This window comes from Colletes latitarsis, chromosome 2, assembly GCF_051014445.1.
Source record: "Colletes latitarsis isolate SP2378_abdomen chromosome 2, iyColLati1, whole genome shotgun sequence".
NCBI classification, from domain to species: Eukaryota; Metazoa; Arthropoda; class Insecta; order Hymenoptera; family Colletidae; genus Colletes; species Colletes latitarsis.
This window is the reverse complement of record NC_135135.1, coordinates 3,994,279-4,006,471: the sequence shown is the minus strand read 5'-3', so window position 1 is coordinate 4,006,471 and position 12,193 is coordinate 3,994,279. Positions and strand designations below refer to the sequence as shown.

Here is a 12,193-nt window from a genome sequence, read left to right as displayed (position 1 = left end):
TAGGTGTACTGTATATAGTTTTGTTTGTCTGTATGTTTGGGTAATTGTACGGAATGTTTGTTTCGTGATTGGTCAATCACTGGCAGGGGGGTGATGTAGCGGCCATTGTATAGCCACTACGCCCTTGCCAGAGTATGAATGGTAATGGAATGCAAGGCTAGTTTTAAGCTTTCTATTTTTCCATTTTCCCAGGGTCTCGTGCGAGCCTGGTCGTCCTGTAAACACTTGGCGACCAGAGCCGTACGAGGCGCCTGTTTTCCTTCATGGTTTCGCCTGGGCCTCGGACCACCCCGATCCGGGCCCGGCGAGCCTCTTGACTTTTATTACCCTCTTTCACTCGCTAAACTTTTCCTACACTAAATATTTTTCAGTTTCGTTTTTCCATCTTTCTGTCCTATCTCTTTTTCTCTCCCTTTGTCTATTAGGGTAAGGGATGTATATAGGGAGTAGCTTTTAAGAAAGAATACGCAGTCCGTTAGACTCCGCGAGGCAGTCTGGTTAAGACGTCGTCGCTCGCATCCACAGTCACTGTTAGCTTAACCTACGTGTGGTAGCGTTTGCCCCACACCACCATCACTCGCGTGTTAACAATAAATAATAATAATTGTGGGGTAGTCTAGTCGAGTGGTTATTTTACCTCCTAGCTCCCCTCAGAATCAATTGGATCGTAAAATTCGAACAACACCCATAAAAACAATAAAAGAATTAAAAGAACGTTTATTACAAGAATGGAAATGTATAACACAGGAATATTTAAATAAAATTATAACAAATATGCCCAAACGATTACAGGAAATAATAAGACAAAAGGGTCAACCTACAAAATATTAATACTGTTCAAAAAATATGTATATTTTATATAAAATTTATGTAAGTTATTCACTGTCCGAATATTTTTGCGATGTTAAATTTCGACATTCTTGACTTTATCACGTATTTTGCAAAAAATTATGTGTGTGAAATAAATAAAGTTTATGTTTCTACTAACTACAATAAGTGTTTTAATATATTACGAAAAAAACAATTCAATAACACTAGTGTGAACAAATATATAGAGCAATAATCTCGCACACAGCATGGTGTCCGAATATTAATGCGAGTCACTGTATGTGTTGCGCACACCCATCGGGTGGCGGTCATACCAGATATAATGTATGGTTAATGTTCATTATAATATCTGGTGTTTACTATATATACTAGGCACTAGTAAAGTTATATATAGCTTACAATATTAATAAAAATTACTTTAGTATTTACATATTAATATGCGATACATACATACGGTAAGGAATATAATTAATATAAATTAATTTCCGGTACTACTAATATCATTGGTGCAATTATGTTTCAAATGTATGTATACATAGTATAAATTTATCACCTGAATTTTTTACATAATGTATGAAGTTTATAAAATAATTCACTTAATATTCAAATTTGTCGCAGAAGTGATATTCATGGAAAAAATATTTTAAACAAAATGCTTTTTTACACCAAGAACGTCTAACTATCGGTGTTTCATCACAGAGTGCATATTTCATTTGTGTACAAACTCCAGTATATGTCTCCCCAGATCAATTTTCGTCTGCATCATCTTCGTCAACAGCCTTAACCTCACATTCTTTAAATTGATCCAAAAAGCCCAATGACCATTCTTCAGAAACTTCAATTTCATTAAATTCAAATATGCTATCGAGCAACATTTTTTGAATGGTTTCCTTGAGTTGTACTTCCTCTCTTGTTACAGGAGTATCCATTAAATACATTGTTGGAAATGTTGCTAATAGCAAATTAATCACATTCATCGAATTGATAATCATTGTTAATCACTGTATTACAAAATGAATGCTGTGATCACGTCGAACGCTCGGATTTGACTTTACAATTAACCAATCGTCGAGGTATATACAGTGGCGTGCAAAAGTTCTCGGCCAGATGGTTTTTGCAATTTTTCTTCCAAAAGAAAAGCGTTAAGAAATTTTTATTACTATCATATATAAGAGCATATTACGTGAAAGGATACTACAAAACAAATCGGCGCTATTTATTTTTCTTAGGTGTTTATTTGCAGAATAAGTAAATTAAGGTGTTCAAAAGTTCCCGGCCAGTTTCGATTTATGTACAGACTCAGGTCTGTAAAGGTCAGTAAGTGTTTACATTCAAATAATATTGTGTAGTATTATTACTTCAGTTGACAATCAGTCGCTGAAACGTAAACATGGTTCGAAATACATCTGTCGAAGTACGTAAAATTGTGATAGAGTTGTCGTTAAAAAGAAAGTCGTCTCGCGAAATTGCTTCAACATTGTCTATCGGGAAAAGTACAGTGAACGATATAATCAACAGATATCGCGCAGGGAATGGCGTAAAAGATCGACCGCGAAATGGAAGGCCTCGAAAGACCACCAAAAGAATTGATAGGATCATAAAACGTAAATCAGTTGCGGACTCAAAGAAGACAGCTAGCGATATTGCAGCAGAACTACAAGAGGAAAATGTTGCTAATATTAGTCGATGTACGGTATCAAGACGACTACATGATGTAGGACTATTTGGCAGAGTTAGTGTTAAAAAACCACTAATCAATAAGAAAAATAAAGTAGCCCGATTAAAGTTTGCTGAAAAGTATTGTAACTGGACTGTTGAAAATTGGAAAGCTGTTCTTTTTTCGGATGAATCTAAATTTAATTTATTCGGCAGCGATGGAAGACAATATGTACGACGTCCAGTTGACACAAGAAATGATTCCAGGTACCAAACACCAACTGTTAAACATGGCGGAGGAAACATTATAGTATGGGGAGCTTTCTCTGCTCAAGGACTTGGTTCTCTTATAAAAATTGAGGGTATTATGAACGGTGTCATGTATAGACGGATTTTAGAAACTCATATGCTACCATATGCTGAAAGAAAAATGCCTGAAAATTGGATCTTTCAGCATGATAACGACCCCAAACATGCATCTAAAATCGTAACAGGGTGGTTGTCTACAAATAAAGTACAAGTTTTAGACTGGCCTTCTCAATCTGCCGACTTAAATCCAATTGAGCATCTTTGGGAGGAGATGAAACGTCGAATGAAAGATCATAGAAGTTCTAATAAGAGGTAAAAAAAAGCCTGAGATTTCGTCAACAGAATGTGTGGATGGATCATCTTTGCAATCGGAGCGATAATGTTTTTTCTTCTGGTGTTTAAGTATTGGCCCGGAAATGCTTAGAAACGAAGTAAGGAAGTCTGCTTCAACAGATTCGGAGACTTCAGCCTCCTCTTCTTCCACGTGCGTGACTGATCACCATCTGACCAGAAGGCGCGCCCAACTGGAAGCTAAATATGCTTTCGATTTCGTTCGCGCTTCAATTTTCGAACAAATACGAATTGCGAAGGTAATTTCGTCTCATTTCGGCTCACCAGTATTCGTGTTTCAGTTAGGAGGCTTCTTTGATGATGCCCCCTCGTTTATTTTTTTTGACTATAGATATCGAAAGAAAGAAGGTATGTATGCGTGTCTAAGCATTGCAGCTCAGAAGACATTACCGATCGAGAGCTATAAAAGCTTCATTCCAGAATCAACCCCTCTGAATACTGACAGTCATGGATTATACATTCGCGCGTAAGCTCAAGAAATTCTTGAATGGAGTTCTAATAAGAAACAATTTTTTCAAAATTTAATAGAAGAGTGGAACAAAATACCACACGACTACATTACTCGGTTAATTGAATCCATGCCTCGTCGCTGTGTTGCTGTTATTGCTGCAAAAGGCATGGCTACGAAATATTAGTCATAATATGTTAAATAATGTATCGCTAAACTATTTTTTTTATTAAACACACTGGCCGGGAACTTTTGAACATGTTAATTTACTTATTCTGCAAATAAACACCTAAGAAAAATAAATAGCGCCAATTTGTTTTGTAGTATCCTTTCACGTAATATGCCCTTATATATGATAGTAATAAAAATTTCTTAACGCTTTTCTTTTGAAAGAAAAATCGCAAAAACCATCTGGCCGGGAACTTTTGCACGCCACTGTATAGAGCAGAGCTTCGCAAAAAATAACTCATAATTTGATACAGAGCTATTGTTGAGCGTACAAAAATATAAAATGACGTTCCACACGATATAATGACGATAAAAAAGTGCAGAGTGCATGAATGATAGTTTAAAGAATTATATATACATATATGATTAATTGTTTACTGTTTGTTTAGTGCGTAATAAGAACCACTGCTTTATACATCCACTGATACTATTTTATGGCGTTAATACCCATTTAGAGTAAAATGATATATCTCATGCTTGGCCGACAGATCTTCCCTGGTCATATGATATACACATGTATAGGTTGTAGTGTGAGAAAGAAAGAAATAACGTGTGTAAATATGCAATAACATCGAAAACCGGTGCCAAATGTTTTATGGCGAGTCAGGTATCGTAGGAAACATCTGGGCACCAAGCGTTGACCTGGGCCCGTAGCCGCTACGCGGAAAACCACAGACGAGGGAAAATTATTAAAAATACCCGTAACATGCTGCCTTCCACCGACCAACATCGCCTTCAAACTGATTGGTCTGTATTATAAACAATTTTGACCAATCGAAGACCGATGCTGCCTCCCATGGCCTTGGGTACGCCCATGGCGAGGTTAGCTTCTTGGACAACCTTGGCCGAGACAGCAGACAAAAATTGACACTCAAACATCACTGATCAATAGTAGATTCAAGACTTTGTACATTTCGGCTATCCGACTTATAATAAACAGTTATTGGTTGTTATAATATTCCACTGATTGTGATTCAAACGTTTACTTTCCGTATCCTACAAACATTCACTCGTCATTAACGTTAACGTGTGAAGTTGAGCATAGTAGAAAGTTTCTTTCACCAAATTAAAATCATTTTGCTCAACCCCTTAACAAAAAGATAGAAAATTTGGAATGACTAAAGACATGGGAAGATGCGAACTTACCACCAGGAAAGACATGCATAGGAAGCAAATGGGTTTTCAAGGTGAAGGCAAATGGCCAAGGTGTCCGATATAAGGCACGACTAGTAACCCAGGGTTTCGGACAGAAGCAAGGAGTTGATTATGATAAAACTTATGCTCCGGTTGTCAATTTTGGAGTGGTGAGATACCTATTAGCGCTTTCAGTAATTTACGGATTGAAAAACAGACACATCGACGTAAAGTGCGCGTACCTAAATGGAAGCCTTAAAGAAGAAATTTATATGAAGGTACAAACGGTTAGTGAGGGTGAAAAGACAAGAATAGTAAGACTTCGTAGACCTATTTATGGCCTTAAACAGAGTGGACATAACTGGAATGAAGAGTTGGACACATATCTTCGTAAGATTGAATTCATGAGACAATCGTCGTGTGGTTGTTTATATAAGTCTGACTCTTGCACCTTCGTAGTCGTGTACGTTGACGACCTACTGGTATTCGCCAAGGATCACAATACACTGGATAAGATAGTCACCAAGATAAGCCAACAATACGAAGTACGAGATCTAGGGCGGATTTCTTTCTTTTTGGGGATCGGAGTGTACCAAGAGGAGGGTGCTCTTATATTGAGCCAGAAAGCTTACATTCACACTTTGATAAAAGGATACGGAATGTCAGATTGTCGACCAGCTTATACACCACTAGAACCAGGAATTAAGTTGACCAAAGAAGACTGTCCTGCTAGTGAAAGGGAAAAAGCAGAAATGATGAACATGCCTTATCGCGAATTGATAGGTTCGCTAATGTATGTAGCGCGGAACACTAGACCAGATATTGCTTATGCAGTGACAAAATTAGCGCAATTTACTTCTAATCCAGGAAAAGTACATTGGACGGAGGCAAGGAGAGTATTAAGACACCTGAGTGAAACCTCCGACTTGTGTTTAAAATATGAAAAAGGAGCAGCAGCGCTAGAAATATGGACCGATGCTGATTGGGCAGGAGATGTTGACGACAGGCACTCCTTTAGTGGTACAGCAGTTACTATTGGAGGAAATCTAGTGGACTGGAGAACATCGAAACAAAAATGTATATCCACATCTATAATGGAAGCGGAGTATATAGCCCTGTCAACAGCCGCAAAGGAAGCTAGCTGGGCAAAGTCACTGATTGGAGAGTTAGGCTTGGAAAACTGGACAAAGCTACCTTATACTGTATGGTGCGATAATCGAGCGGCAATTGATTTCGCGAATAATCGAATAAAAAGATCAAAAACCAAACATATTGACATCGCATATCACTATGTAAGGCAAGCAATTGACCATGGTATTGTCTGCTTGAAGTACGTTGCCTCTTCCAATAACAAGGTCATTATACTTACAAAGGATTTGGGCAAAAACTTGCATTCGAAAGCCACTAAAGGGCTAGGATTGACATCCGCGAACGAATTATAAAGTGAGGAATTGTAGACTAGTTATAATTCGCGCGCGTGGAACAAATGAAAAGCGCGTGTTATGGAGGCCCACCGTCGGGCTGCGCTCTCCCCTGTCTTGTCGTGCTCGCTGTATGCGCCGCGTGCGTTAGGAAAACGTAAAATACTTTGTTTGCATTATGTTACTAATAATTAACATACCTAGATATATTATTCCTACTGTGTATTTCCATTAAATATATTATCGTTTATTATGTGCAATCAGTTTGTTTTACTCACTGCGCCAACAATACATGTTATAGGGCGTTACTTGTTTATTAGGTAGAGACTTTATTACGAATGATAAGATAGAAATAACGTTGGGAAAAACGGTTCGGATTCGGCGTAAAGTTAGATCGGAAGACGACAATTATCCAATGTCAGAAATTTTTAAAATTGAGGTAATTGAAGAAAACAATGCTGATAGTTTATCGACGCACATTAAAATTGATGAGATAGATTGGGAATCGCGAAATAAGGTTCAGGATATTATTAGTGAATATTATGTATAACCAGAAAGACCAGAGTTAGCAGCTACAAAATTAGAGTTGAAGCTGGTACTTAAACAAAATCACCAGCCATTTTATTACAATCCGAGACGTTTGTCGTATTGTGAGAAAAACGCGGTTGAAACCATAATTAAGGGCTTATTAGAAAGAAAAATTATTCGCCCAAGTATATCTCAATATTGTAGTCCAATCGTGTTGATTAAAAAGAAATCCGGACAATATCGAATGGCCGGTGATTACACTGTTCAACATGAATTCTGTTTTCTTATGACCACTAGGTGATTCTTGTAGAGCTCTGTTTCCTAAATACGAATCTGAAAATGGAATTGCTGTATCACCCTCAGTTTTCAAAAAACACGAGTTTTTGTAAAAACGCTCAATTTTGAGCAAAAACGAGGTATTACGCGAAAATTAAAAACATCAGAAAGTTCCACTTAGTCTTAAAAGATAGAGGAGAGATTCCTGAATATGCTAACATCAATAGTTATAATATTTTGTGCTTTTGAACGATTGTAAATGATCGCCAAAGTTTGAAAAAGTGTCCAAGTACGCACTTTATGCACAATACTTTTGCATATTTACGAACAATTCTTTACCTAACACGAAAACTATACACAGGATTTGATTCAGTAGACATTTCTAAAGAAGAAACTGTCCAACAGAAGTGTAGAAGCCGTTTTCAATTGTCACAGGTCGAAAAAATGTTTATCGGCAACGCGTGCACGACGTTTTACCGCCACGCGACCATTGTTTGCCTATCTCAGCGCGGCAGTGCCGTAGCTATCTACAAGCGAAACTGGTATAATGGTACAATAGGGTATGCACTCCGTACATAATATGTTTGATTTTATTTTTGTAACTTTTATTGCTTAATATTGTTGTACACTGTATGATACTAATCACTGAATTATATTTTCGAAATTCATGTAAATCCATCAATGGAATCACTCGAACATGTACGCTTTTCTAAGAAAGATCTGGAGTAAATCCTTGCTATTCACACTTCTTTTACCAAAAGATAAGCTTGTCTTTCACACTCCGTGATCAACTCCTTTTAGGTATACAGGGTGTCCCGTAAATAGTGTAAGAGCCGGAAATGTGGGGTAGCTGAGACGATTCTGAACAACAATTTCCTTTGCAAAAATGTCGGATGGAGCTTCGTTTTTGAATTATTAACGAAAAACACTGACGAATCACAGCGCGTGCCTGCCGCGCGCTCAGGGCCGTCCGAACTAAGAGAGCCACCGTGTCGGGTAGGTAGCAAGATGTGCATCGGAGATACGTCGAGGAACGAATACAAATAATTAAAAATACTACCACTGCAACTGTTACCTCTGCTGATTGGATAAATCAGCCAGCTAAATCGAATTTATTAATTATTTGTATTCGCTGTTTCCAAGGAAGAAGGAATAAAATGTGGGAAGATACTCTCGGAATTTTTAGGAAATTAATTCTTCGCACCTGAGTAACGCTTCTCGCCAGTGTGTTAAAATTAAAATAAGAATTATTTTCAGAAAATTAAAATAAATACGATAAGAACCATTTGTAATCGTTTGTTATTAAAAACTGTACTGGAAAAGCAGACTGGATTTGTGCATACCGAAACATTCCTCGAATGCAAAGGCTTTAATAGAGAAATAATTGAAATTCGACTTACCCATTTACTAGCAAGTTGCTCTGCTGCGCTGACAATAAGGCCCGTTTAGTGCACTCCTGTCGATCATGGAAAGGTCGAAGACCCCAATAAAAATCAGCTGATGGGACGGCCCGGTCACTGCACCCGCTTCTTACCCCGAAAATGTAAAAGTGAAAAGTGCTAGTGACCGTGCTGTGAAGTGTTTTCGGGGTAAGAAGCGAGTGCAGTGACCGGGCCGTCCCATCAGCTGATTTTTATTGGGGTCTTCGACCTTTCCATGATTGACAGGGGTGCACTAACCGGCCCTATTGCAACTTGCAAGTAAATGGGTAAGGCGAATTTCAATTAATTCTCTATTAATCCCTTGCATGCGAAGAATGTTTCGGTACGCACAAATCCAGCCTGCTTCTTCAGTACAGTTTTTAATAACAAACGATTACAAATGGTTCTTACCGTATTTATTTTAATTTTCTGAAAATAATTCTTATTTTAATTTTAACACACTCTGGCGAGAAGCGTCATTCAGGTGCGAAGAATTAATTTCCTAAAAATTCCGAGAGCATCTTCCCACATTTTATTCCTTCTTCCTTGGAAACAGCGAATACAAATAATTAATAAATTCGATTTAGCTGGTTGATTTATCCAATCCGCAGAGGTAACAGTTGCAGTGGTAGTATTTCTAATTATTTGTATTCGTTCCTCGACGTATCTCCGATGCACATCTTGCTACCTACCCGACACGGTGGCTCTCTTAGTTCGGACGGCCCTGAACGCGCGGCAGGCGCGCGCCGTGATTCGTCAGTGTTTTTCGTTAATAATTCAAAAACGAAGCTCCATCCGACATTTTTGCAAAGGAAATTGTTGTTCAGAATCGTCTCAGCTACCCCACATTTCCGGCTCTTACACTATTTACGGGACACCCTGTATACATTATTCCTATTCTGTAAGGCAACCCAATCATCAATTGCTTGCCATCCACAGCTCTTTTATTTTAAACAATCGAACCCTCGATATTCATGCTCACTGACCACACGCAGTTTATGTACTTGGTGGCGGCAATGTATTTTTCAAGAGAGTTCAAGGTAAGGACAACCGAAGGACGCTTTGTCTATGATAGATTTATAACAGGGTTTTGAGGTACATGTGGCCTAAAGAGTGAATGAGACTAAACAGTTCTGGCGGCAGGCGACGCGACAGCGGACGACCACGTTGGGTCTCCAGCTGTCACGTATCGAGGTATTAATTGTTTATGGATGGAAAGAGGCAGATGACTCGACGTTGTATTGGCGAAAAAATAAAGACTTTGTCCTGAAGGATCTGGCTACGGAATGGGGAAGGCGAGTGCTGGCATACTTGACATAAATTGCCTTAAAATCAAATAGTGCCAGGCCAACTGCCAGCAACGACCCTTCAAAATATGTCGTGGCTAACATATTTATATACAAATTTTAGATAAAATTTGCGGAAGCTAGCTGTAAAAAAATTGTAATAATTAAAATGAAGTAACATCATCTACATAAATGTTTGTGTGTTACATCTGTATTATATTTCGTATATACATATTTAACAATCTGCAATCGTTACAATCATCTCTTGAAAGTACTATTGTTTTTCTATTGCAGAAATGTATTTGCAAAAGTGTACTGTATAGGTTGCAAACATGCTTTCCTTTATTGTAGCATTACACATGGGTTAAATTTCTTTTTCGCATAAAAAAACCCAAAGCATTGATTTATCTATTGCTTTTACCAAATTTTAATACTTCTTATTCCAGAGTATTCGTTTAAAACACAAATATCTCTTGACGCTTCTCCTTAACAATTGATACATTCAGAGAAAAATCTTCAAGTGTTTTAGGCCCCAGTGTTCCGTTTTGGTTTAGAGAGCTCAGTTTTGTCTTTGAAATCGTTCGGAATAGTCATGCTGATGAATTCAGAAAGATTTCATTTCCACTAGATAAATCATGTTCAGTGAACATATTTGTCATTTATAGTGCACTTAGATGCTTTTTAACATTTTTTGACTATATACGCATATATCGTAGTCTAGTATTTTTAGGGTATATAGTGTAGCGTAATATAGTATTTAGTTCAGTGTAGTTATATAGTAGTGTTGTGTTACGATTAATTTAACGTAGTGTTTTTTAGTACAATGTACCATTGTACATTTACAATGTCACGAAAATGCAAGAATGACCGAAACTCTTTTTGCTACGTTTGTGGGGAAGTGGTAGTGAAATCGAGTCACCGCAAAATAACTTCTAAAATAGAATATGCGTATGAACAATACTTTGGATATAAGCTTGGTGACCAAGATAAATATTGGGCACCGCATATTTGTTGCCAACGTTGTGCCTCCGCACTTTTAGCTTGGAAAAGAGGAGTCTACCATTCACAATTCCAATGGTATGGAGAGAACCAAGCGATCATGTTGCAGACTATTACTTTTGTTTATGCAAACTTAGTGGATTTAATAAGAAAGGGAAGAAGAAAATTATATACCCAAATGTACCTTCCGCCACTCGCCCAATAGTATCTGTATCGTCACCACCATCAATTAATTCTCATACACGCCAGAATATTGCAGAAGATTAAGCCGGAACAACAATTGAAGAGACAGAAAATTATGAAATAGAGTGTGCAGCATCATCGAAAGAACCGCATCTTTTAACTCAATCCGACCTTAACGATCTCGTGCGAGACTTGAATTTATCAAAAAATTAAGCAGAGCTTTTAGCATCTCGTCTACAGGAATGGAATTTGTTAAATAAAGCAACCAAAGTGACGTATTTTAGAACACGGCAACATAATTTTGAACAATTCTTTCAAATGCATGAAAAGCTTTGTGTTTGCACTGATGTAGATGAATTAATAAAAAATCTGGGTTTTAAACATGATCCAAAGGAATGGAGGCTATTTATAGACTCATCAAAATACAGTTTAAAAGCAGTTTTACTACATATTGGAAACATACATTCATCTATTCCAGTTGCATATTCAGCAAATATGAAAGAATCATATGAAAGCCTAAAAATAGTTTTGAATAGAATCCAATATAACAAATACAATTGGAATGTGTGTGAGGACTTAAAAGTAATTGCAATATTACTGGGCCTTCAGCTGGGTTATACGAAGCATTGCTGTTTCCTTTGTGAGTGGGACAGTAGGGATAGGAAACAACACTATACGAAAAAAGATTGGTCACCACGACAGCAGTTAATGCCAGGCGAAAAAAACGTACAACATCATAACTTAATCGACCCTAAAAAAGTATATTTACCACCACTGCACATAAAATTAGGAATAATGAAAAACTTTGTTAAAGCAATGGATAAATCAGGGCCCGGCTTCGCTTATTTAAAAAAAAAATTTCCCTCTATATCCGATGCAAAAATAAAGGAGGGGATATTTATCGGTCCTCAAATTAAACAATTAATGAAAAACGATAATTTTACTACATTATTAAATAATTTGGAAAAAGCGGTATGGCTTTCGTTTATTAAGACGACACAAAGTTTCTTAGGCAAACAAAGATCCAAGAACTATGTTACTATTGTAAATAAATTATTAAAAAACTGCGAAAATCTGGGCTGCAACATGTCCTTAAAATTACATTTTCTACATTCACATTTGGAT

General features: G+C 37.3%; 1 protein-coding gene across 2 annotated transcripts in view; it reads right to left on the bottom strand.

Moving 5' to 3' along the window:
* The window catches only part of Micu1 (Mitochondrial calcium uptake 1), a 274,642-nt gene that overhangs the window by 153,453 nt on the left and 108,996 nt on the right, over positions 1 to 12,193 (bottom strand). The window lies entirely within an intron of this gene.